Source organism: Balaenoptera borealis (assembly GCF_965194805.1).
Source record: "Balaenoptera borealis genome assembly, chromosome: 15".
In the NCBI taxonomy this organism is placed as follows: Eukaryota; Metazoa; Chordata; class Mammalia; order Artiodactyla; family Balaenopteridae; genus Balaenoptera; species Balaenoptera borealis.
This window is the reverse complement of record NC_138871.1, coordinates 89,044,080-89,069,929: the sequence shown is the minus strand read 5'-3', so window position 1 is coordinate 89,069,929 and position 25,850 is coordinate 89,044,080. Positions and strand designations below refer to the sequence as shown.

General features: G+C 41.1%; 1 long non-coding RNA gene across 1 annotated transcript in view; it reads left to right on the top strand.

Moving 5' to 3' along the window:
- The window catches only part of LOC309611751, a 63,282-nt gene that overhangs the window by 12,272 nt on the left and 25,160 nt on the right, over positions 1-25,850 (top strand). The window contains exon 2 of the long non-coding RNA XR_014234714.1: positions 213-25,692. This is a non-coding gene — a long non-coding RNA (uncharacterized lncRNA). The remainder of the gene's footprint in view (positions 1-212; positions 25,693-25,850) is intronic.

Genomic DNA, 25,850 nt, shown 5'->3' with positions numbered 1-25,850 from the left:
TATCCTTGTCTGAACTCCATTTGTTAATAAAATGACTCCAATTTTTGTGAGTGAAATCCCTGCTTTTTTCCCCAAACAGGCCGAATGGTATAATGATAGGATCATGCACTTTGGAATCAGGTAGAACTGAGCCCTAATACTGACTCTTATTACTAACTGGACACATAACTTACCTCCTTGGGTCTTAGTTTCCCCAATTAAAAACAGGAAAGGGGCTTCCCTGGTGGCGCAGTGGTTGAGAATCTGCCTGCCAATGCAGGGGACACGGGTTCGAGCCCTGGTCTGGGAAGATCCCACGTGCCACGGAGCAACTGGGCCCGTGAGCACAATTACTGAGCCTGAGCGTCTGGAGCCTGTGCTCCGCAACAAGAGAGGCCACGATAGTGAGAGGCCCGCGCACCGCGATGAAGAGTGGCCCCCGCTCGCCGCAACTAGAGAAAGCCCTCGCACAGAAACGAAGACCCAACACAGCCAAAAATAAAATTAATTAAAAAAGCAAAACAACAACAACAACAACAAAAAAAACAAAACAGGAAATAATACCATCTACCCTGCAAGGATTTTGTAAGGATTAGCAAAAATGGCATCCCTCATGCAACATGGTAACCTCCCCTTAGGTGGTAGGTATTACTACACGCAGGACCTGGAAAATTGCTGCCCTCGCTCTTTCTTAAATTTCTCCGTGTTCATCCTAATATTAAAAGTTGTATTTAAAAGATTTGAATTCCTTTTCACTGTATCAGGTATATTGGGTAAAAAAAAAAAATGTCATCTTTAGGAGGTAGGGACGATATATGTTTCGTATGGTCTGAGAACGTGCACTGTCGAGGGGGGAATGCTTTACAGAGCACTGGGGACATCAGATGGAGAACAGGCTGTTCATACTGCCAGCGCAGAGATCCTGACACTCTAAGCATAGGCCACGACTGGGATTAAAGCATGCCGGGAGAGGGCCAGTGCTGGGAAGGCTAGTAAGGGGCACTGTGGTGGAGATTCCTAGGATTCCCGAGTATCTGTTCTTCACTCTTTCCAGGCACGTGCGAGGAGTCCACGGCACTGCCTGCTTGCACTGAGCTGGAGTCCTTGACTGGTTCCGACCGCTAGGCTGGGAGGGGAAATGATGTGTGCAGTTAGGGCCGCAGCACTTCTTTGCCACAGAAGCAAGGAAGGAGGCCACAGTCTCACCCACAGCTACAAGCTAGCGGTTCCTTTCTCAGACTGGGTTCCTGGGTGGCGGGGAGGGGCAGACATCCTGCCAGATAATATGAGCCAGGCATGTGGAGGAGAAGTAAATTTCTGTGCTAGTAAATTTCTGTGCTAAACTGTTGCAATTTGGGCGGCTGACGTGGCAGGGTCATTTGTTAGTGCAGGGCCATCTAAACTAACCCAACTGATACATTTCAGGAAATTGGGACAGGAGACTGAGTGGTAACTAAGGGGGATAAATAAAAATGCTACATTGTTTGAAACAGAATAGTTAGTGTTTTATGGAAGACAAACTATAAAAAAGGGCTCAGTGATAACAGGAAAATACATCTGGAAAATTTACAAAGCAACAGTTGAATTTTTAGAAGAGAAGGTCTGCTGCTTAAAGAAATGGCATGCAGGTTTCTTCTGGAATGATGTGTGGTTTGGGAGAAACGATATTATAGTCAGACAGACCTGAGGTTGAATCCTGGTGCGTGTGTTCAACTCTGTGAACACGGCAAGTTACTAAAATTTCTCAGCTTCAAATGAGAATAATACTGAAACATTGGGGTCACTTTGAACATTACAATAATAGATGTATATAAATACCTAGCATTATTCGCAATAGCAAAAATATGGGAACAACCCAAATTCTCATCACTGGGTGAATGGATAAAAAAGATGTGGTACATAGTACACAATGAATATTATCCAGCCATGAGAAAGGAGGATATTCTTCCAAGATTACATATTGTAATGGGTAGCAAATAACCCATAGAGATCAAACACACAGTGAATATATGTCTATATGAATAGAGACAATAATATTGCACTATAAATACATAATATGATAAACATTGCTGCATCAATCATATTACAATACACAAATGTATCATGCCATACGCCTTAAACTTACACAATGTTACATGTTAAATTTATTCAATAAAATAAATACCCAGCAGATAACTTAGACTATGATAGACATTCAACAGTTATTAGTTTCTCTCTCTATCCTGTTCCTCCAGATGAATGACCAGAAACCCCATCGGGAGTTCTCTCATAGTAATTATGTATTACAATTTTTAACAGAAAGTGTGACTTCAAGAGGATGTTTGGTTAGGTACCAACATAGGCGCAATGATTTTGCCATTGAGAACTAAAGGCTTGCTTCAACCTGCAAAGGATTTTGACCAAAAATTTAAGTCTTTCTAGCAAATTCCATCCTAAGCCACTCTCACAGCTTCTTGATTGGCAGTGAGTTTGTATACGACAGGTGGCCTTGACATTTTTGGCTCTATTTCCCCTCAGAGTAAAACGTGTTGCTGTTTTTACATCTCCCTTCTTTTGAAAAATAAAACATGGACTCAGATACCACAAAGCTTTGTTCCTTTGTTTCTTTACATAGTTTGGGTAAACAGCTCACTGCCTATTCCAGGCTCCCAAGACCAGAGGAAAACAAGCTCCTAGCTTTTGGTTGGTCCCAACAGGTAATGGCCGAGCAGAAGGAAACAGTCCCCACCTGGATTAGGGCAATGGGGCCCCAGGAGCCTCGCGTCTGCGTGTATCACTAATCTTCAGGTTTGTGGGTTCTGCCACGCAGTGGGCTGAATGGAGAGAAGAGAGTAAGGTCCTTTGAAATTCCCCAGAGTGGGTGGGATGTCAGATGTCTACAGGAGGCAACCGTGCCTCAAGAGTGCCTTCTTCAGGGAAGTGCGATGATAATTCTGATCTGCAGAGCAATGGTGTAAATGAGTGTGAATCAATGTACAATACGTAGTCGGCCTGAGAACCCTCCCAGAGACAACATTTTCCACTTAGATCAGAAGTTGTGTTTCTCATCCTCATTGAACAGAATGCACGTTGAGAGGGCTTCTGGTTGAGAAAGAGAACATGTGACCTCAAAGAAGCAGCTCAGAACCTGTTTGTGAGGAGAGCCTGTACTTCTAAGTCGGGTAAACCCGGTTCACCCCTTTACCCGCTACTCCCCAGGTGTGAGGAGTGTCTCTAACGGGGTCTGGGCAGAGCTGAGGGGCCACCCTAAGAAAGACACCGTTTGGTGGCAGAAGAGGGGACAGCAAGTGGAACCCAGAGAGACGGCTTCCGGAGAAGTCTTCTTTCTTTGACACTGAGTTACAGACAAGGTTGGTGTCAAATAATAAGAAAAAGAGCCCAGAAATGCCTGCCCATGTGAGTCTGCTCGGAGCTCAGACAGAGAATGGAATGTGGGGAGGACCGGAGGCTCAGGTGTCTCTCACGCTTCAGATGAAGGTTCAGTTGCTATCATATAGTTATCCATTACTTTTCTGGTGTAAATCAGAGACAACTTTTCACTTCCTCCAAACATTATGAAATAAAATTGCAATGCACTTATGCAAGGGAAGAAGCTTTTCTTTTCTAAATATGTATGTGATACTGAACTTTTAAGGGGGGTGGGGAAGGACAGTGTAATTCACTCAAGTGGGCTGTGCCACTTAGGCACACCAAGGAGATGTTGTGTTGCCTGTTAGTAGGTGGAATTGATTAGTATGACACATAACTCACGGAGAAAATTGCCTGAAACTGACCAATGGTATCTTCTAAGAACAAAAATAATCTTCCAGCCAAATTATTGAGCACTTACTATGGACTTTATTATTTACAATATAATAATAATAAATAAATGGTTAAAGTTTACCTGATGGAATATCGTATAGTATATATTTATTTTAAAAATCAGACCTCAATACAAATTTTATATGGAAACAAATAATAAAATCACATTAAAGGTACATTGTTAAAGGAAGCAAGGATGATGGACGAAGTAAGTACCTGCAATCCAGAGGAATAGGAGAGTTAAGCTCTTGCACAAGGATTGCCTTGAGAGAACAAAAATCAACCCAATATTTGCAAACTGAACGAGTCCAAGAGCGGTGAGCAAGAAAGGGGAAGTGAATGACATGATTCTTGTAGGGGGGGTTTGTTGTGCGATTCACAGAGGAGGTTTCACTTGAGCTGAAGCTGGAATAAGGCTGCATGAGGGTTTACACGGGCCGTTGGAGTGGGTCATAATGAAGGTGACATAACAGAAGCTGAGCTTCCCATCCTTCAGGGAGTAGAAGCGATCATTGAGGGTTTGTGCAGCAGTCTGGAACACAGGAATCCAGAGTGTGGATTACACGTGCGTGCCAGCGAAAATGCACTGGAAATGTCTTGAGACTTTCGGGGTGGCTCTAGTTAACGACCCCTCTGATTTAATATGAGCTGTTGAAAAGAATCACTGCATTTCAAACAAATTATCATACCACTAAAAATGCTCGTCAGCCTGTCACTGCTGTGTCTGCAACTTGAACCCTCTGATGATTTACCTTTCCTGCAGTGTTCCCTTTTCTTACCATAAAAGTGTAGGTAAATAACTCAAGTGCACACAGAAATTCTTTTAATACTTTTCAGGGAGCTGCTTTAAGAGTCCAGGGACCTGTGCCCCTTGACTCAGTAGAACAGCTTAACACGAGAATCTTGGCTGCAAAACCCAAGCATTCTGCACTAGCAGATGGAGCGTGTGGCCATTTTTGAAGAGGAACAAATGTATGAATTTAATTAGAAAGGATCTGACAAGCTCCTTTCCTTTAGTTGCATAATTTGCAATAATTAAGACAATTGGGATAAATGCATGCTTTTTTTTTTTCTTACAATGATATACCGTTGCAACATTTTCTCATTTCTTCTTTTTTTCTGATTTTCTATATGCCTACCTCGGTTTAGGAGTGCATGAATGATACTGTTCATGCAACTTTTTTTTTTTTTTTTCAGATTTGCGGCAAAGACTGGCTGTCTCCGTGATGCTTTGAATACTTGGGCACTGAATCTATGGCTGACCGAGAGCTTGCAGCAGCCTGCCTTTGAGACCACGTGCCTCTCATCACCTTGAGCAGTTTGTCAAGGATGTTGTGGAGTGGAGCAGATGCAGTCTCTTCAGAGGGCAGGTCTCAGTGCATTACGTTATTTTTATGGAGGATATTTTAGAGGCCCAATCTCTGGCCTCACAATATATTAAAAGAAGAACTAAGGACAAAGGAAGCATCCTTAATCTCAGTCCAATTCTTGATATTAAACAGCACAAGTTCTCCAAGGGTCAGTGTGAATGGAGTGTTTGCAGAACTCTCAGTAGACATCAACCCTCTCCAATGCGTTTGACGCATAAGAGGATTAAATAAGAAACCAAGGGCACAGAGGTACCATAAGCAAGAATCTTTTTGACTCTTAGGTATTTCTTTTATTTATAAAATGTATATAATACCAACCTTACTTATACTTCAACCTAAGGCTGATTAAGAGCAATAATATATATACAAAAACTGGAGGCATTCAGATGTAAAGGATTAACACATTATGTGAGCCATTCACTAATCATGGTCTTGGAGGCTCCCCCAAAAGCCTGGGCCAGGCCACCTGTTCCTTGAGGACCCCAGCACCTGAACTGCATTGGACAGCTGAAATCTTTTGTTCTCTTTGTGACTCGTAACTCTTCATCTGCCTGCTCAAACCTGGCCCCTCATGAGATGCAGCGACACATGGAGGTGAGATTATGGATGGTAGACAGTGAGTAGACCTTGTGACTGGGCTTTCCAGCTTCTTCCATGTCAAGTGAAATGACAAAAGGGTCGAGATGTGACCCAGAATATCCCAAGTGACTCCGGAAAGTGGAAATAGAGGAATCCTTTTATGTATTCGCTGAACAAATACATATCAAGTAATTGCCACTTACCAGTCCCTTGTTCAATGTATAAGAATTCAGAGGAGATATAATTCCTGCTTTCTGAGAAGAGTTTAGCTGTGGACATCTATAATAAAAAGGAAAACAACAAATATGCATAATCAGGACTCTGGGGAAGAAAGCAGGGTAGGATTCAGGTAGTGAGTGGTGAAAAGACATCACTGTTACTGAGATGTTTACGATGAGACGTGAAGGTATAAAAGAAGCCACCAGGAGAAGAACAAAGAGGGGGTCATCCAGGCTGAAGGTGCAGCCCGTGTGTGGGTCCTGAGGCAGAAAGGGAGTCTCATTTCTGAAGAAACAGAATGGTAAGTAAGTGATTCTGGGTCCAGCTCACACGGTGCGTCCTTGGGCATGTAAGAAGTTTCTGTGTGGAAATGCACTGGAAACAATGTTTTGAAAAATTTTCGAGGTAGGTTGGTGGCTGTGAAACTGGAGAGAAATTGATGGATTTGAGGCTTGTGAATATATGATTCACAGGACTCTTTGAAGGGAAGAAGAGCGGTTGTTCAGAAATTACTCCAAATATTGAAGTAAGTTTATAGCAAATGATTCGAGATTGGTGCTATTGGCAGAGACAAGGGATGCTGAGGGAAAAGGATTTTTTAGGAGCTAATGACATGGATGTGTTTAGCAGAGTAAATATTAGAATTCAATTTAGACATGTCAATTTTAAAAATCAAAGCTGTGTCTTAGACGTTTACTGGGCAGCTAGATATGAAAAACAGAGTTGGATTTTGTCTGGGTACGAGATGTACATTTTGGAATTGTCAGTGCCTGGGTGGTGGTTAGAGCCATCAGATACAATGCAGAAAGAGAAAGAAAGTCAGGACTGAGGGTGAGGAGGAAGAGGTTCCTAAAGTCTACTGGTTTCAAAAGTCACCAGGCAAATAGTAAGAAAAAAAATAAACCAGGGCAGAGAGAAGCAATAGGAAGCAAAAGCAGGAGTAAGTGAAATCATGAAATCCTTGAAGAGTGATTAAAGAAGGAAGGATGGTAAACTGTGTCCAACATTCCTGAGATTGGGTAAATAAGAAGAAATGTAATGGTGCAGACTGCCATTTATTGAATTTGACAACATGTGAATATCTATTGGCTTTAGCAAAAGCCATTTCAGTTAACTGTCTGGGTGGAACTGACAGACAGAGGGAATAAGAAAATAGAAAGAATTGAGTAGAAAACCTCTCTGAGAAGTGTAGCAACAAAGAGGCTAAGAATCAAAAATAAGAAGGGCAAAATCTGGAAGAAGGGGAACAGAGAACTTGAGTTGTAGTGGGTGGTGGTGGCAGGTCAAGTGACATTTGCTGGGGAGATGCTCGTGCATAGACATGTGTGCCCATGAGGATGAGCCAGGTGAGAGGGAGAGGCAAAAATGCAGAAACTGGAGGGGCTGACAAAGAAAGAGGGGCATGGTATCCTCGGCCCTTGTGCAGAGGCTGGTCTTCCATCAAGGGAAGGAAGAAATGTGAGTGGGTATGTTTAAAGACACCTAGAGCAGTGGTCTGCAAAATTCTTACTACCACACAAAAAACCTTTTACTTTCCCTTCACACATTTTGTCTTTGAAATAGTTTATGTGCAATATTTACTTAGTTAATTGGTGTATCTGTTTTTTTTTTTTTTTTTTCCAAAGACGAATGAATCAGCAATCTGCATGAAATAAAATTTTGTTAACAACTGAAGTATGCACTCTCATGACTTCTGGTCATTGCTTGGCAATCACTATTCTAACTTGTCTATAGTGTATTTAGAGGTAATTCAGCAACTCAAAAGGGAGATAAATGTGAAGAATATGGACATCTTGTGAAAGGCTTCAGGTGTCACTGAAAGCCGACACCCCTTCTCCCCACCTCGACACTTCAAGACTGAGTATGGGAGATTCAGCCAGCTGACAGCCCTCAGCTAAGTGGTCCGCTTATTCAAAGGTTAAGGCCACTTTCTGGGGTAGCTTGAAACCAGTGACTGGTCCATGTAGGTGATACAATTTTCCAGCCCTTTTGTCCTAATATGGAAAAATTCTATGGGCTCATACCAGATTTAGAGTTTTCTCTCAAGTTGGCTGAGGTTTTTATTGTGACTTTCTCACCACTTAAAATCTTCCTCTGCAACCCTGCATTCTCCCCTTCCTAGAACATGTGTTAATCCCACTAACCCTCCTAAAAAAGTCTTATCTTAGAATCTACCTCCTAGAGGACCCATGTTATGGGTAATATTGTGTTTTCCCAAAGGATATGTTGAAGTGCTAACCCCAGGTATCTGTAAATGTGACCTTATTTGCAAATAGGGTCTTAGCAGATGTAATTCAGTTAAGGTGAGATCATTATGTTGAGCCGTACTGCAATATAACTGGTGACCTTATAGGAAGGTAAACGTCATGTGAAGACAGAGACACAGAGGAAGACACCTTATGATGACAGACACAGAGTTTGGGGTGAAGTAGCTGCAGGTCAAGGAATGCCAAGATCTACAGCTGCCACCAGAATCTGGAAGAGACAAGAAAGGATTCTTGCCAGATTCTCAGAGGGAGCATGGCCTTAATGGCACCCTGATTTTTGACTCATAGCCTTCAGAACTATGAAAGACTAATTTTTTTGTTATCTTAAGCCACCCAGTTTGGTGCACTTCGTTATGGCAGCCATAGGAAGCTAATACACCATCATTCAACTGTTACACCAACCGTGGTCCAAGAAAGCAGACACTAAAATTGGATTCTGTAGTTGAACTACCGCTTGGAGGGTCAGCAATGAGGAACCCACCACAGGCAGTATGCGGAACACATATAGTCCTAAGCACAAGTTGAAGCACAATGGTTAGAATTTTCACGAGGATGAACTGGGTTAACAAAACAGTAGAAGGAAATGGACTAAAAGATTGAATACATCAGATGTTTGAGAAACATGGGACAAATAGCTCTTATAAGGACAATGGAATTAATTGGATTGTAGGGAAAATTATTACTTGGAAAAACATAATGAAAGATGAGAACCTGTAATCAGCAATTGAAAGCTAGGTGTAAAAGTCAGAGGTGCATTTCGTAGACATGACTGTCACCTCCTGAACCCAGATGGCACAAGCATGTGTCACCTGGCAAAGAGCTAAGTCCTAGGAGAGGCACAGCTCCAAAATAGGTCAAACTCTTCACCCAGGCAGACCTTCCAGGTCAGACTGGGAAAAAGTAGGTCCCAGGCAGATGAGGTGGGGACACATGCACTGATACACTTGAAAAGTTGCATTCCAGACTCCCCTGAACCCACAGGACCCCAGCAGAGCCCTACTCCTCCTGATAGAGGCTAGTGGTCTCCTTTTCTTAAAGTGAATGTGGAAACATTGGTCTACCAGACAAAATGTGTCCCCATCAGGATCTAGCCCAACGTCTGCTTCTGAGCAGCAGACCAATAACTGGGGAAAGGCAGAGCCTGCTAAGAGAAGACCAAGGGGTCCACTTTACAGCAAGGCAAGAGGCACCTGGCAATAACATCCTTGGTTTCTTTCCCTTGCCCCTCCACACTGAAGCTTGTTGCCAGCCTCTCAAAGGCACAACAGAGACTCTGTATCTGAGACGACACCATGGTGATGGAAGACGTCTCCTTTGGTACAGCGGAGCATAGTGGTACTGCTGGAAAGATTGCACCAGTTGACACTTACGGTGTGCCATCTTTAGGAGCTCCACCTAAAATCATGACCATTGTATGGTGCTGGGTCCCCAGGAATTAGAGTACGTGGGTCTGGGAAACAACGGGTGGAAATAGGAATGGCTCTGCTTAAAGTCACTTCCAGGGACCTACTTTGGGGAACTTGTGGTTTCTGTTCCTGAAACTCTAGTCTTTGCAGGGTTGTAGGTTCTAGTTCCCAAAGGGAGAAAGATTTCATCAGGGGGCACCATGTGTGTCCCACTGAATTATAAGCTATAGCTGCACCCAGGCACTTAACATTCCTCATGGAAAAGCACCAGCAAATGAGAGTTATCTCAGGATGAGACATTCTGAAACTTTTCCCTCTTTTTTCTAATTTTAAAATCAGAATGTTATATTCATAATATTTAATTAACTTAGTATGTGTAATTTTTCTATATGAACTTAACTTCAAAGTTAAAATCAAGGATTATGCTACACAAAGAGCCATTCTATGTGAACTTGAATATAAATTCAGGGATTGGTATTTATTTCATGTTATACATGAGAAGTATGTGACTCAGAATAGACTACTTAATCTTTGAGATCTTTTCATTTCATAATTGTTAATATGAAGATGGTAGGCTTGAAATATGTTTGGAAAGTTACCTGCTGCAATATACTACCTGAAATCATAGAAACATGATGTCTATATATTTTAGTTATGGTTTCAGGAACATATAAAAAACAAAATTGTGGAAAATCTTTCATCTCTGGTATCTAGTATGAAATAGGTTGTTTTGGATATTAAAATGAATAGAAAATACAAAATTTACTTTGATGTCAACTGTGAGTTTATTTTTGAGTAATATTAACTGACAGTGCATCATTTCAAAATGGTCTTTAGCAGGTATTCTTATGCAGTAAAAGCTGTGTTGCTATAAAAAGTTTATAACAAGAAAAGATTATATTAAGACAATGTATAATAATCCTGGAACGTTAAAAGCAAAATGAACCCTGGAGCATCATGATTAGATTCTTATCAGTGCCAGTGCTATTGGAATGGGGCTGTCAATGCTGGCGATTACAAGACTAGGACATCTCAACTCTGGGAGGCTTATATCTGTTCCAAGAGTGTCACAAACTGTTGAGAGCCTCATTAGGGAACCAGCAAAGAAGGGCCGACTCACTGAAATTTGAATCCTAATCCATTAAAGACATGCACATTCTTCGGTACATCCATTCTGCATCCATTCTACGTTAAAAATTAACGAAAGGGAAATGTAAGAATATGTAGAAAATTTAGTCAGGGAATATGAATAGCAAAACTCAGATAAGACCTCTCAAATGCTCTATAGTTGGACCTGGGCAGAGGATAAGCTGAATTCAATACTGGGCAGCAAACAGCATAATAAATATTTATAATTGGCATGGAAAACAGCCACAATACATGGCGGAGTGAAAAAGGAAATCACAGTTTCAAAAAATCATCCAGAGTACATCTGTGCTTTATAAATGATAGTATATAAAATATCTTAAGTTTATTGCTGATATCTGTATATTTCCTTTCACTTTATGGAATTATCAAGCTTTTCCTGAAAAATTTTAAAGAAGTTTATTTTTCAAAATGTGCAACTTGTTACATAAAAAATATTTTGTTAAACAAACAGAGTGCTGTATTAAAAGTGATACACATTTGCCCAGGAGGTTGCATATGAACTATTCACAGTAATATAAAAGATTGCTGTTGAAACTGGTTTTGTGACTCTTGGCCTATTTCTGTAATTTGCTATTTACTAGGAAACACTTCTCATCACAGAGTTTACAACTACCATTAACCAACAAATGGTCCAATTTTCGAATGCATAATATTCTCAGACGATTGCTTCACAATGTCACAAATGTCCTGATTTTGAATTTTGTAATTCCCATCTTCCTTCTCACTTCCCTTCTCTTCACAGTTTTCAAAGAAATCATGCTGTCTTCATCTGATAATCAACTATATTGATAACCTACCAGTCATTACAATGGGGAAAATTAATTACAAAAAACTGTTCTAAAAGAAATAATAATGTAGCAGGCAAGTTTCATTTAATTCTAAACACGATCAGCTGTTTCTCACAATTCCTGTGTGATTTCCCATCTTGCCTGCTCCTATGCGAATGCTTTTATTTACCATTGGAAAGGGCTGCATACAGATGCAATATTCACCAGAAATAATAACACGCTTCCAGAAGAGAAAAGCATCCTCTAGCACTTGAAGAAGTTTAAAAAGAAAAAACCCACTGATGTTTAGACAGCATCTGCTGTTTAATACAAGCTTTCTCATATATTATATAAAGTGAGCCCCTTCTCAAATAGTGAGGCTTTCTTGTTAACCAAATATTACATCCAAGGATACAGAGCCAGGAGAGTTTTACGGAGACAATAAGCAGCAGAGTAAGTATCAAGCTAATAATCTGAATAATAATACCTCTGTTACTAATTAAAAGCTGAGGCTCAAAGAGGTAACCTCCACGTCCAAGACCATACAAGCTATACCTACAACGGCCCAGGTGCCCATCAGCCCTGCCCTATAGCCCAGGCCATCTTTAATAGTCTTTACTGCCTGTGAACATATGAGATGGTCTGAAAGTTATTTTGGGACAAGACATCAAACTAAATATATTTAACCCAATTATATGATAGATTTGGTTTGCTCCTATGAGTGTGTGTGCGAAAGCTTGTGACAGGAAGAAGGTAGAAGATATAAATAATGTCTTCAAGGAGTGTAACATCTATCCTTGTGATAGAAACAACTACCATGATGTCTGATGGAATACATGCTCTACACACAAAGTGCTGTGGCCCTCTGTAACCCCAGCGCTTTCCTTTGCCCCTCTTTTCTCCTTAGAACCCCTCACCATGCCACCGATCATATTTGCTCATTTATCTCTTTTATCAACTGTAATGTAATTTCCACAAGGGCATTGGCTTTGCCCTGTTTTGTTCATTAATGAATCCCTGTTTCTAAGATGGTGATGGTCATGTAAGAGATGCTCAATAAGTGTGTTACAATTTAAGGAGAAAAGCAGGAATAAGTTTACATTTTTGGTTCAAATTCTGGCTGTGTCATTAAATAGCTGTATAACCTCAGACAGGTAATCCTGTCTGAATGTTGATTTTCTCACTTTAAAAACTGGGATATTAGTAACAATTGAAATACTACTAATAATTAGCTTTATAAAGTTGTTAACAGCAAATTATATATGCAAACCATCAGCAAAATGAATGTCTCACAGCTATTAATACATGCATGATAGTGGTGTTGGTGATGATTATGAGAATCAATTAGATTTCTAGCATATTCTAGGTTTTTGGTTTTGGAGGTGATGGTGGTGACAGTGGTGGCATTATTTTTTCTTTCTGAAGACTGAGAAGGTAACTATAGTATATGGTTACAGTGTCCCATCCCAGGTTCCACTGGGACACACCAGTGACCAAGACCCGGTAAACATGGACCAGAGCTCCTCATTTTGACACAATCACTTCATTCCTAAAGGTTTTAAACTTGAAATTAATTAGCGTAAGTTCCTTCCTGGTTCACACAAACATGTGTAATGGGAAAACACTGTCTAAGAGGCTGCATGCACACACACACACACTGTGTGTGTGTGTGTGTGTGTGTGTGTGTGTGTGTGACTAATGTCCTGAATGTATATCTCTCAACCATTTTATTAGGTGGAGAATAAGTTAGTTCAATCCCATTATTGACAGCATCTGATGATAAGTGTACAGTGATTAGAACCCTGTTTTGTGATGTATTTTGTGTACTACTCATTGGCTTTGATCTCTACATGTCCCAAAGGAGGAGCCCATCAACTCATAAAACAATCTTTCTTCCTGTTCACCAGGAGCCCTTTTGAGCTTATTTGCAATTCACAAAAAAAGAATTCTAAGCAAAACAAATGAGCTTGCTCCAGCAGTAGCAGGTTCAACCAAAATAAACAGTTCATGTTGTGAAACTCATCCAGCAAGGGGCACCTGACCAGAGCTACAAGACACACCTTTCTGTTATCAAGGAACTGCTTCTGGAAAGGAGCAAATGTACCTCCACCACAAAAGGACCTGTGCAAGGCATTGAATTACCCATCTCCAAAATCATCATCAGCCCAGCATGCTTTATTGCCTCTATGAATTTGTAAGCCCCTCTTTGCCTAACTTGCCTCTTAACAGAGAGGTGGGCATGCAAAAAACAAACAAACAAAAAAACAAAAACAAAAACATAATGGATAGATAAACTGTCCTGGGGCCATTGAGAACAGTATAATTTAGAAAACATGGCTAGGGGAATTTCTTATAACATCCTAGGAAGTTGACTCCTTTGGAAGATGGTAGAAACTGAGCGTGCCCATTCTGTTCTTCTGTTTTTGCATAATTTTAAGCTTCACCTGAGAGAAGGTTCCATCGAATAGCTGACTGGATGTGAGGGGGCTGTGCTGTACTCTCAGATGACACAGAAAAGTCCCTGCACACACCATGCATTATGAAGACGTAGGCTCTCACCATTGTTTTGACAGCAAAACCCTTAGGTATTGAAGAGCAGACCTCATCTTTGCCTAGCAGCCTGAACACACAGCCTGTCTGAAGCAGTGTCACTTTGAGGCTGCTCTCTTCCTTTTCTCCCTGTGGGCTATATCCTTCCCTCCTTCATCTCCTCTCGTTGCACCTCTCCCTGGGAGGCGAGATGCACAATCACAGGCCAGCCTGGAAATGACACGGCTGTGGTGCCACAGGGCTTCAGCCAAATGTCCCTGGAGTCCACTGTCTCCTCTTAATTGGCCCCCATGGCTCTCTCTCCACTCATGCTCTGCTCCAAAATTAGAAGCATTTAATGCAGACGAAGCTCCTCAAATCCCGCTTCCTGACACCCTGCCCGTCCCCCCTCACTCTAAGAGACACACACTGTTGCAGACAAGCAGCCTCCTTTCCAGCAGTTATGCAAAGGTCAGAAGACTCTAGGAGAATCAGAGAAAAGAAAATGTCAACCTGGGAATTACTGAATGTGTGTATGTGTGGAAGGCCAGATCTCTTAAAAGACAGAGCTGAGGGAAACTTTGTGTTCTTGCCGTTCACTGGGAGCTTTATAAAGTCCAAGCTGCTTAGTCCAGCATTCAGTGCAGCTTTCAGATACCTCCATGGTCTAATGTCATTTCTTTTTCGTCCCACACCTGCTCCTCTCCATTCTATTGTCCCCGCATTTCTGGGAGTTGGGGCTTTCCTTGACCCAGTTTAGATCAAATGTTCATTACTGGATCATTTAAGTGTGGCCAGGAATTTAAGGTCATTTCCTTAAAAAAAGAATGCCTTTCAGAAGTGCTTAAAGAGGACACCGGAAAACAGTTTGTTAAGTATTTATGACTGCAAAAAACAAAAATTAGATCAAGGTCTCTACTCTTCCCACCTTCAGCAGTAACCACAAGAAGAAAAACAAGTTACTAGGTTACATCTGGTGGGTGACATTTGGGAAAGAGTAAACACAAGTGGATAGAGCAGAATATTCTCCAGGAAGGTCGCTCAAAACACGTCTTCCACTTTGATCCTTGCAGCTGTTCGTCTGACTAGTATTCCGTTCTTAAACTTGCCCTGGGGATACAGACCCCAGGCCATGGAGTTGGCCAGGTATGAATGCACTTTCAGAGCAGCATAGCTCAGACTTTGGGGTCACATGGGACACAAGGTACCTCTTGATCCGTCATTTCTAATCCTTGTGGTTTTGAGCGTGGTAGCTAGACATCACTTCCTGAAGCCTCCGTTGCCTCGCTTATACAGTGTGGGTGAGAACGATGCTTACGTCTTGGAATAGTTGGGAGGACGGAATAATGGGATGCAGGAAACACACACAGCACAGTGCCCACTGGTCTTCAGCTCTGATTTTCTACTGAGAGAAATCAGGCAACAATACCACGCGGTACACAGGATGATGGCCGTGATTAATATCCCAGCTTCTGATAACTGCAGTGACATCCAGAATGATTCAACAGTTCAGGTCTCTGTTTCTCAAAGGGCCAGAATTGAGCCCAGAGTGTAAACCTGAACCCCCTGAGTGGTAATTAGAGTCTGAGAAGGTAATGGAGTCTTTCCGTGAAAAATGGTACTATTACAGATCCTTTGGGTCTGCAAAATGCTCAATTAGGACTACACAGTTTTGTAGAGGTAGGTGTCTAAGGCTTTGAAAGCTAACTGCATGCTGACACATGAAGCAGAATTTGAGTGTGAGCATCTTAAAATGTACTTCCTTGTGATGGAAGATCAGGTAAAGCCGTGGATTTACTTTCCCCTAAAAAGCAAAATGCCAGTCGAAAACAATTCTTGTTGTTTCTGTGCTCAAATTAATGAAAACTTGGCAGTAATGTGAAAGACACTGAAAACTTGCTGATTTCAGAACAATAATGACTTTCAATAAATGGCTGACACCCACAAGATATTTGTTACAGCCGCCGTAAGAATGAAATTCAACCGCTGTATCTAATTTGAAAGGCTTGTTGACATTGTGTGAGCTGCATTTTTTGATGATTTATCTAATATTTTAGTTGCCTTTAGGTTTTCATGCTCAGGTAAACCAAACAACATCACAATGGATTATCTTCAGATGTAGAGGAAATTGTGATCTTTTTAAGAGTTATTTTCAAAAAGAAATCCTTACACTGTGTGGAAATTTTTTGTCACATCTAACTTCATAGAATGAAAACTCTTAAATGGTAGTTTCTCTTTTAGGGAAAACAAATCCTATACCATGTTTTGCTCTTAAAATGTTACTTTGAGTGGAAAGTGGAGAAACTTCACTGGGGCCAAGGACATCTCTACTGTGACAGAGCAAGGCTGTATGCCCTGAAGACAAGTTCTCTCCCCCATACTCACTATCCCTCCTGGAAACATCATTGCCATTTTAATTGCTCTGGACCTATGTGCCAGCACCAGACATCTTTTTAATGATCAATGGATGTGAAGCTCAAAATTTTCCCTTCATGCCCCTCATCAACAAATTGATCCCTAATTTCCATCTGATTAAGACAAAAATGTCTCTTCAGTAAGGGAGTTGCTTATCTCCTAGAGAGGTGTATTTGGAAAATAAGAAACATTCCAAACTGGCTAATGGAAAATTTAATTTTCACTGCTATAAGTATAAGAAAGAGCCAATTGTCCATATTTAAAGGGCATTATTTACATTGTCTCGCAATGTTCTAAGAAAAATGTAGTGGTGCATGTGAGATATAACTCTAGTACTCCTCACATGGGTCTAGGCATGCAACCCCACAAGGGTTTCTGAGTTCTCATATGCCCTCTCTTTAACCAAATACCCAAAGTGGGAGACATTTAAAAAATACCTTTTCTGGGGATCAAATGCCAGTAATATTAAGACTGTATTCTATTGTTTTGATGCAAGATATTAAGGCAGAAATGTGTGAGTATTTCCCAAAGACAGGTGCAGGAATGCAGCAAAAGAGAACATGATACAAGTCTCCAATCCAAAGTCCTTTGCATAAAAATTATTTTGTCGATAAAAAGTTGGCAGTAGCTTGCCACTTCCTGCTCCAAATAAGGTTGAGAAGAATGCACCTGGATGCCAGCATAGCCCACAATCACTTCTCTGGGTGAAGTGGGCAAAGGAAAGAAAGGGAAATGATCTTTCTCACCGTGCTGCTGGCATGGCTCTCTGGTGCACCTGACCAGTTTGGGTACCTGACAGGTGCTGTGCGGTCATCACTCTTTTCCAGAGAGCCATGGAAATCCCAGCTCCAGGGCCTTTCAGAAAGCTCACCAACCCCACTCCCGCCCTCAGGCTCAGCCCAAACGTTGTGTGAGTGACATTTTGTGTCCCTTGGCGTTGCATTTAGCCTGGAAAAGGGAGTGGGAAAGCACATCAGTCATCTTCATCCTAATGTGCTCTAATTTCCCTTTCTCACTAATTTTTTAAATTAAAGTATAAAATTTGTAACTATGTGAGGTGACGGATATTAAGTGACCTTATCATGGTAACATTCCCCAGGATATACACGCATCAAATCATTCCCCAGGATATACACACATCAAATCATTCCCCAGGATATACATGCATCAAATCATTCCCCAGGATATACACGCATTAAATCATTCCCCAGGATATACACGCATCAAATCATCATGCTGTACACCTTAAACTTATACAATGTCCTATCTCAATAAAACTAGAAAAAAAATCAAAGTATAATTTTGCTTGAAAAAGCAAGACTCACTGATCTCTACAGATTTTAATTTGCTTTAGGCCAGCCAAAGTTCCTCAAGTTACAAAAACCAAAACCTGTGGGTGGCAGCCTTTCTGTGCATTACAGGTTGTCAAATACTCTAGAGATGAAAGTTTAGGTGTAAGTGGTTCCATTGCAAATTGTGTTCTGATGTGCACTCCTCCAAAAGGAAAAAGAAAAGAAGAGAGAAAACCAAGAAATTAACTATAAACAATGAATGACAAAGCTAGAAACCACAAACACAACCGTCAGTTTGCTGGGCACCCAGCAATATATGACCACTCTTTCAGTGGCAGAGTGACTAGTGACAGGCGTGTTTCCCTGCATGACACTTGGCTTTCTTTTTATTGTAGAAATGGATGGGGAAGCAGGCACAAGCCCAGCTTCCTTACATACTTAGAAAACTCAGTGGTTTTTTAGAAGTGTTCACAGATGTAGTAAACAAGATTTTTTATATCTCCTTGAAAAACAGGGTTTCTAGTGCTTTGCCCTATATTTGTACAGAGATGTACTTAATAGACCCGATTTATAGTGAGGACGGGCCTCAGGTTTGCCTCCTGCGTGGCCACCAGAGGTTGGCTTATTTATTTATTTTCATTTTCAACTGCCTTTGCCCCCGAGGATCTCATTAGAGTGAGGAATGAGGATAAGGAAAGCGTGGCGGGGGGGGGGTGTTATGCTGCTCTTCTGTACCCCAGACACACTCACATTCCTCCACGTGTCCCTGCAAACCTGTGTAGATCCTCAGGGCACAGCACAACAAGAAAACAAACAGGAGATCTGTTTGCTCCCAGGGTCACTGGGAAAGCCGACTGCTGATGCAGATTCCCTCCTTTTTACCTTGAAAACCCAGGGCACATACAGGAAAGTAAAGGTTCTGGCACATCAGTAAAGGGAGGTGACCACACCACGGACAATTCAGTAGTTTCACAGAACCTTAAAGATGCCCCACCATTAAAAAATTATGTAATTAACCCACTGTACAACCCGGACATCAGAATTACTGGTGGAGAAATTCTAGGGTTGTGGAATCCGAGGCAGCAGTGGTCCTTGGTCTGGCTGTTCGTGAGAGTCGATGAGGCCTGGGTGGAGAAATGGCAATGAACTCATTCTGAGAGCCTTAGTCCGAGGCAAGCTTCATCTCTGCCGTAAAGGGAGAGCGGAGGTCAGGTGAGGACCAGGGGTCAGGACGGTAGGGCAGGAGGCGGCCGTGTGTTATTGTTCTACAAGGACAGAGATTTCCTGCCCATGTGAAGAGCTGTCTGGCCACGAGCAGGAAGGCATCTGAGGGACGGCTCTGCGTGTGTGAGAAGTGAGTTCCTACGTAACCCTATCTGACTGTCTTCCCCCAGTCATCCATCTTCCCTTGTCCCCAAGCTTGTAAAGGTGCCAATTCAGAATTAAATGTGAAACAAGCAACCAAAAATGTTAATGGTAGTCAAGAGCTTCATTTCCCCAGGTTTAATCCTGTGTATGAATGAGGTGGCCTCAGTATTCGTTTCAAGCCCTCTGGGTAGGATTGCAGGAGCTCCCCTGTGACTGATGGGCAAATCCAGGGCCTGTCCCCCCAGCTCACATGCAGTCCGGCGTGCCTGCACTGCCCAGGGGGTAGTGGACGGGGGTGAAATAAAGGGACAGCAGCGTGGTTCAAGATCAGGTGGCCGTGAGCATTTAACAAATCGCATAGCGTTCAATGTGATGGTTGTATCTGGAAAACCTCTTTCCTGGTTGAGCTGACCTGGATGGGTTCCCAGATAGCAGCCTTTGGAAACTGCAACTGCCAGTGAGTAATTTGACAGAAAGAGTTGAATCATTTTTTTGTTTCAAACACCTAGGACCTCATACAACTTGACTGGTTCAATTGTTTTGAGATGTATTCCTATTTAGGTATGGGGATTAGTTTTGAAACTGTGTGCCCTCTGAGTTCAGCACGATGTATACCTCACATTTCTAGCCAACTCTTAACATACAGCAAGATGGTTTATTTTTATTATGTTTTAATATGGAAGCAGACCCACTGCTCTTCCTCAGCCTCCAGAAGCTGACCAGCCTAACTGCTATCACCTGAGACATTGGTTAGAAATTTTTCTATTCATAGAGGGAAAATCCTGAATATTAAGAGGGGACACCCAAGAAATCTGGGTTCACTATTGACTGTTGTTAACTAGTTGTATGACTTTAAACAGGTCTCTGGATGCCAATTGATTAGCACTAGACTGACCATGAACTTTATTGATTGTCTGTACCAGATGCTATCAGAGTGAGAGAGGGCAGTACTCACAGTAACGGAAGGATGGTAAGCATAAACCAGAACAGTCCCGGGCAGGACACAACACGTGGTCACCTATTATGTCAATGGATGCCGCTAATGTTTCGACCACAGGGAAGCTGTTCAGAGAGACACTTTGCCCTCAGCACTCAGCAGATCAACTACGTGTCTTACATATTGTGATTCCAAGGAGGACTTCATTTGGAAGAAAAGTTCCCATAGGGGGAAGTGTGTCCTGAGGATCTCAGATCGAGAGAAGAAATGGTAAGAGAGTAGAAGGCAAATTCCAGTATGAGAAGCTATATGGCAGCCCTGCAAAGGGAGTGATCCTCTATTCCACTGTGAGGAGGGAAGGCCAGTGTGGACCCATCTATCACTTCCCAGGAGTGGAGGTGGAATTTGGGTGGCAACAAAGTAGAATTTGTCCCTTTCTCTATGTCCATAGAAATAGAGAGAGAGAGAAAGAGAGATCACCCACAGACCCAGAGATGTGGCACTGAATTCACCCAGACCTATATGTTCCTGATTTGAAGAAGAGAAATATCGCCTCTGCTTATGTCTCCTGTCTCCCACCCCAAGCCCCCATCTCTCTTCTTTCTGTGATTTTCCTTTTCTGCCCCCTCACTTTCCCTCTTCCCTGTGGATACCTGGGGCATGGAGCTCCCATAAGCTCCTTGAGGTTGGGAGACTTCTCTGTCTTGTTCAACTAGAACACCCAGGATACCATCTGGTACATGGCAGGTGTTCAAAAAGTACTGTGAAGTGACTAAAGAATGAGCTCAACTGAAAAAAAAAAAAAAGAAAAACCAACATGAGCAGGAGGTTGAGGACTCAGAAAGAAGGAGAGAAAACGTGGGAACCAACCCCAGCCTGCGTGTGCATCTCACTTTCTCCATCAGGTGTTCACCCTTCCACCTCCTGGAGCTCACTTCTTCTGCCATCTCCCTCGACCTCTCCCCTTCGGGCCTGACATGCTCCTCATATCTGGGTATCATAGTCTGAGCAGCTTATAAACTGCACAAGTTTATTTCTCATGGTTTTGGAGACCGGAAGTCTGGATCAGGATACCAGCACGGTCAGAGGGTGGCACTCTTATTTAGTTTTGCAAATGGCTACCTTCTCACTATGTCCTCTCATGGCAGAGAGAGATTCTCTCTCTGTCTCTCTCTCTCTCTGTTCCTCTCCCTGTCTCTGCCTTTCTGTCTGTCTGCCTCTCTCTCTCTCTCTCTCTCTTTCTCTCTCTCATCTCTTCTTATAAGGGCACTAATCCCATCATGAGGGCTCTGCTCTCATAAACTGAGGACCTCCCATAGTCCCTGCCTCCTAATACCATTACCTTGTGGATTAGGGTTTCAACAAATGGATTTGGGGGACACCAACAATGTCTATAGCCTCTTCATTTATGTATATACAATGGAAGACTACTCAGCCATAAAAAAGAATGAAATTTTCTATTTGAGGCAACATGGATGGACTTGGAGGGCATTATGCTAAGTAAAATAAGTCAGACAGAAAAAGACAAATACTGCATGATATCACTTATATGTGGAATCTAAAAAAACACAACAAACAAGTGAATAGAACAAAAAAGAGACAGACTCACAGATATAGAGAACAAACGAGTGGTGACGAGTGGAAAGAGGGAAGGGGGAGGGGCAATAAAGGGGTAGGGGATTAAAAGGTAAAAACTCTTTGGTATAAAATAAGGTGCAAGGATATATTGTACAAATAGGGAACATAGCCAATATTTTATAATAACTAGAAATGGAGTATAATCTTTAAAAATTGTGAATCACCATATTGTACACCTGTAATTTACATAATATTACTGTACACCAGCTATACTTCAAATCAGTCAATCAATCGATCAATCAATCAATAAATCAGATCCAGGAGTAAGGCAGGAGAGTACTGTGTGATATGAAAGTTTTCAGGAGGCAGGATTTAATGATCCATATGTCCTCATTTTGGAACTCTGGAAGTTTGAATGCGCGGTTTATGCTTGGAATTTTCTATAACTTAATTTTATGTTGATGACAGCCAATAATAGTGATAATATTGATAATAGTGATAATAATAGTGATAATAATAGTAGTTGGCATGCACTGAGTTCTCACGCTGTGCTGAGTACCAAACTCAACACTTTACGTGAAGACTTTCACTGCATTTTCAGTCATCCTTTGAGATCACATTATTGACCACTCGTTAGGGGTAAGGATGCTGAGACAAGGCTTGCGCTTTCACGGGAAAGGTCTGAGTGGAAAGAGATGAAGGGCTGTGTCCCGTGGTGGATCGCCAGGGAACTTAGTAGCATCAGGAGCGGATCGCGGATTGCGCGACAGGAGCGGAAGACGAGTGGCCGCTGCTCCCAGCACCCCCAGCGCCCTCTGTGCCCTCTGTGTCAGGGTAAGTGATGCCTTTCGAAATTAATTATTTGACTGTCTTCCCTTGCATTTACTTGTCTTTCTTAAATAATGGAATCACAGCCTGGGAAAAGGTCCGTGATAGTATTTTTCCCCTATTCCCAGATGAGCAATATTGAACTAAACTTGTATGAGAACGTGTTCTAAATGGCTGTGTGTCCTATACAGATTACTGGACAGAAATGCTTTAATGCCCCAAACAGTCCCGAAAGTGCTTTGTCTACTTATGTTATGTGATTCATTGATTCACTGTAGAACTGAATTAACAAATAAAGAGATAGCCAGAGTGAGATTTCTTCAAAGTAAACCAGAAAATCAGTGGCAGAGAAACAGACCTTCCCAGAGTATACTATTGATCAAATAAAACTCTTTATTTTCTAGTCAACTCTAATGTAAAAGCTTTTAAAGAGTATAATTGACAATATATTATATTAGTTGACAATACTGTAAAATAATAGAGATAATTTTTAACTGTATGTGAATTTAATTCTGTGGGTCTTTTATATGATTACGATGACTTTTTTTTTTTCCTTGTTAGCAGGCACTTTATTCATTTGATCTTAAAATCAAGGTTAAACAAACTCTGCATTTCAACCTCTATATTCCCAAGGTTAAACGTAACATATGCTCTATTCTTGAGCCCTAATTATGCTCCCAACCATTTTTTTCATGTATTATGACTCCCAAACACACTGTGAGAAGAAGAAATTACAAATTTAACAATTTTTGAAAGAATCCAAATCCAATTAGATAATCATCTGATTTATACGTTATATCTGCAGAGTGAATCACAATGTAAAAAAACGAGCTGTAATAGTTTTGGGAAACGTTCCAGAGACACCAGAAAGACATCATTTACAATAAGTTATTACAATTTCCTTTTCTTTGTTGTTTCTTTATATCCTGTAATTACAGTATTGATTATCTGAAGGATTAGTCCATGACTAAGTGAACATAACCTGCTTTGCCTGGTTAAATCAGTAAACACCTCATGTCACTGATTCCTAACATTTTGTACCAATTAGTAACCAGAGAGTAACTGCTCATGTATCATGAGCTTATCATTAGATATTTGGGATTTGTGAGAATTGCTTCATGCACATGTGGAACTCATCTTTCCCGATGCACGTGAAATGCTTCCTTGGAATAACAGATTGTTGAGATCGACATTTTGGCATTTTTGTCTGCTAAGAAACAAAAGCCAAAGACATATAAATGAGCTGGTCTCAGCATTTATACCCCGACTCTCATCAAGGACCTTAGACCTTTAGGGGCAATTCCAATAATTTGCTTAGTATTTCGCCCTAGAATTTTCTTGAGGAAAACCCAAGTCATAAGCATTGTTTATACACACCCTCACTGGAAGAAAATGTAGGCTTGAGTTTCAGATTTTTCTTAGAAAAATAGTGGAGGAACCTCAAGCCTAAGCATTGCCACCCACCTGGACTTGACATCTTCAGCCAATGGAGTGCTCATAAATGTTCATCCACTGCGGTGGGTGGGTTGTTTAATTTGTGTTACAGTAAGTCCCCTACATAGGAACCTTCAAGTTGCAAACTTTCAAAGACTTGAATATGCGTTCCATCAATGTCAGGTGCGAGTGGAATTGCAGCTTGCCCTCCGCCTCCTATTGCTGACGATACTTCAGCTCTACCATCTCCCATCTCCTCTCCCTCCTCCAGTCAGTAACTCTTCCTGCTGTTCCTCGATGCCAGCCCCTGGATGCCAGCCGTTGTACTGTACTGCTGTACTTTTCAAGGTACTGTACTGTAATATTAAAAAGTTTTCTTTATTTTTTGCGCTTATTTTTTCTGTATTATTTGTGTGAAAAGTATTATAAACCTATTACAGTACAGCACTATAGAGCCGATTGTGTTAGTTGGATACCTAGGCTAACTTGCTAACAAATTGGACTCACGAACAAATTAGACTGACATATGCACTCTCGGAACAGAAGTCGTTTGTATGTAGGGAACTTACTGTATTGTTCTTAAATTCAAGAAGGATCCTTAATTCTTTAGCTGTCTTTAAATGTCTTTCAGTTTCAAGTGAATGGAATCCTCTCAAATCAAGCAGGTCCATTTGGCATTTAATCCAGTGATGGACTACCTCTCAGGCAGAAAGAACTTTTCATAATTCAGAGTACTTTATGCAGAAATCCAAGAGCCTGCCATATACTTTTCTTCTTCAAATAGTTCTATCATAGCTTCATTTTCACACTCGATCCATTTCCTAGGAGTTCTAATGTGTCTTTTAAGTTCACATGTTTTCACTTCATCCTTTTAAAATACTCTTATGATAAACTTAATATGCAACCTATTTAAAAGCATAAATAAATACACCCAAGTGAATTAGGGTCAGAGGTCATGTTTGGTTTTACAGGCAAAGACATCATTTCTTTGAATAAGAACATCATAGAATTGCCCAGCCACAAATTGTAGGTTTTATGCCAGATCCTCTCCAACTACAATGAGCTTTTCCATTTAAATTATTTTTTCACTGGTGGAAGATTGAATAGAGCAATAATCCTCTGAAATACTCTGTGGAGCCTTTATGTATAAGAAGTCTGGAAGGTACTGCAAATCCTTATTTTTTAAGATCAATATAAATGGATGCAATCTGGTCATGTGTGCACGCATACACACATGCATGCATAAACAGGTAGCCTTTGCTGGTGGCTCTGAGAATAGATGTAACTCTTTTGTAAAAAAAAAAAAGTCAAAAAATAGCAAGAATCATCTATATTTGTATACTTTTACATTCCGTAAATTGAACTCCTAGAATTTATTCAAAAACTAATCATTTAATAAAAACATAAATATATACAATGGATATATCCCTCCAATACTATAAATAATAACAAAATATGGAGCATTACAATACATTAACATTATTATTATAGAATCCATATAGAAGAATAGAAATTGTAACATATTGTTCCAAGAAAAGAGTAGCTTTGCCACTATGATTTCAATTATGTTAAATTGATTACATTAAACATTTTAAAAAGTAATATCTTATTTTGTTTTCAGCTAAAATAAATGGGTTAATTGTAAAGAGATAAGTTTTAAAATACTGGTATTTGGCAGCTAAACATTATTATAAAACAAATAAGTTTAAAAAGCCTAAGAAAACCCCAGTGTCATCACATTTTAATTATAACATGGCATTAGTGTCACTCAAAAGTTTTTTTTTTTAAATTTTTATTTATTTATTTAGTTTTGGCTGTGTTGGGTCTTCGTTTCTGTGCGAGGGCTTTCTCTAGTTGTGGCGACTGGGGGCCACTCTTCATCGCGGCACGCGAGCCTCTCACCATCGCGGCCTCTCTTGTTGCAGAGCACAG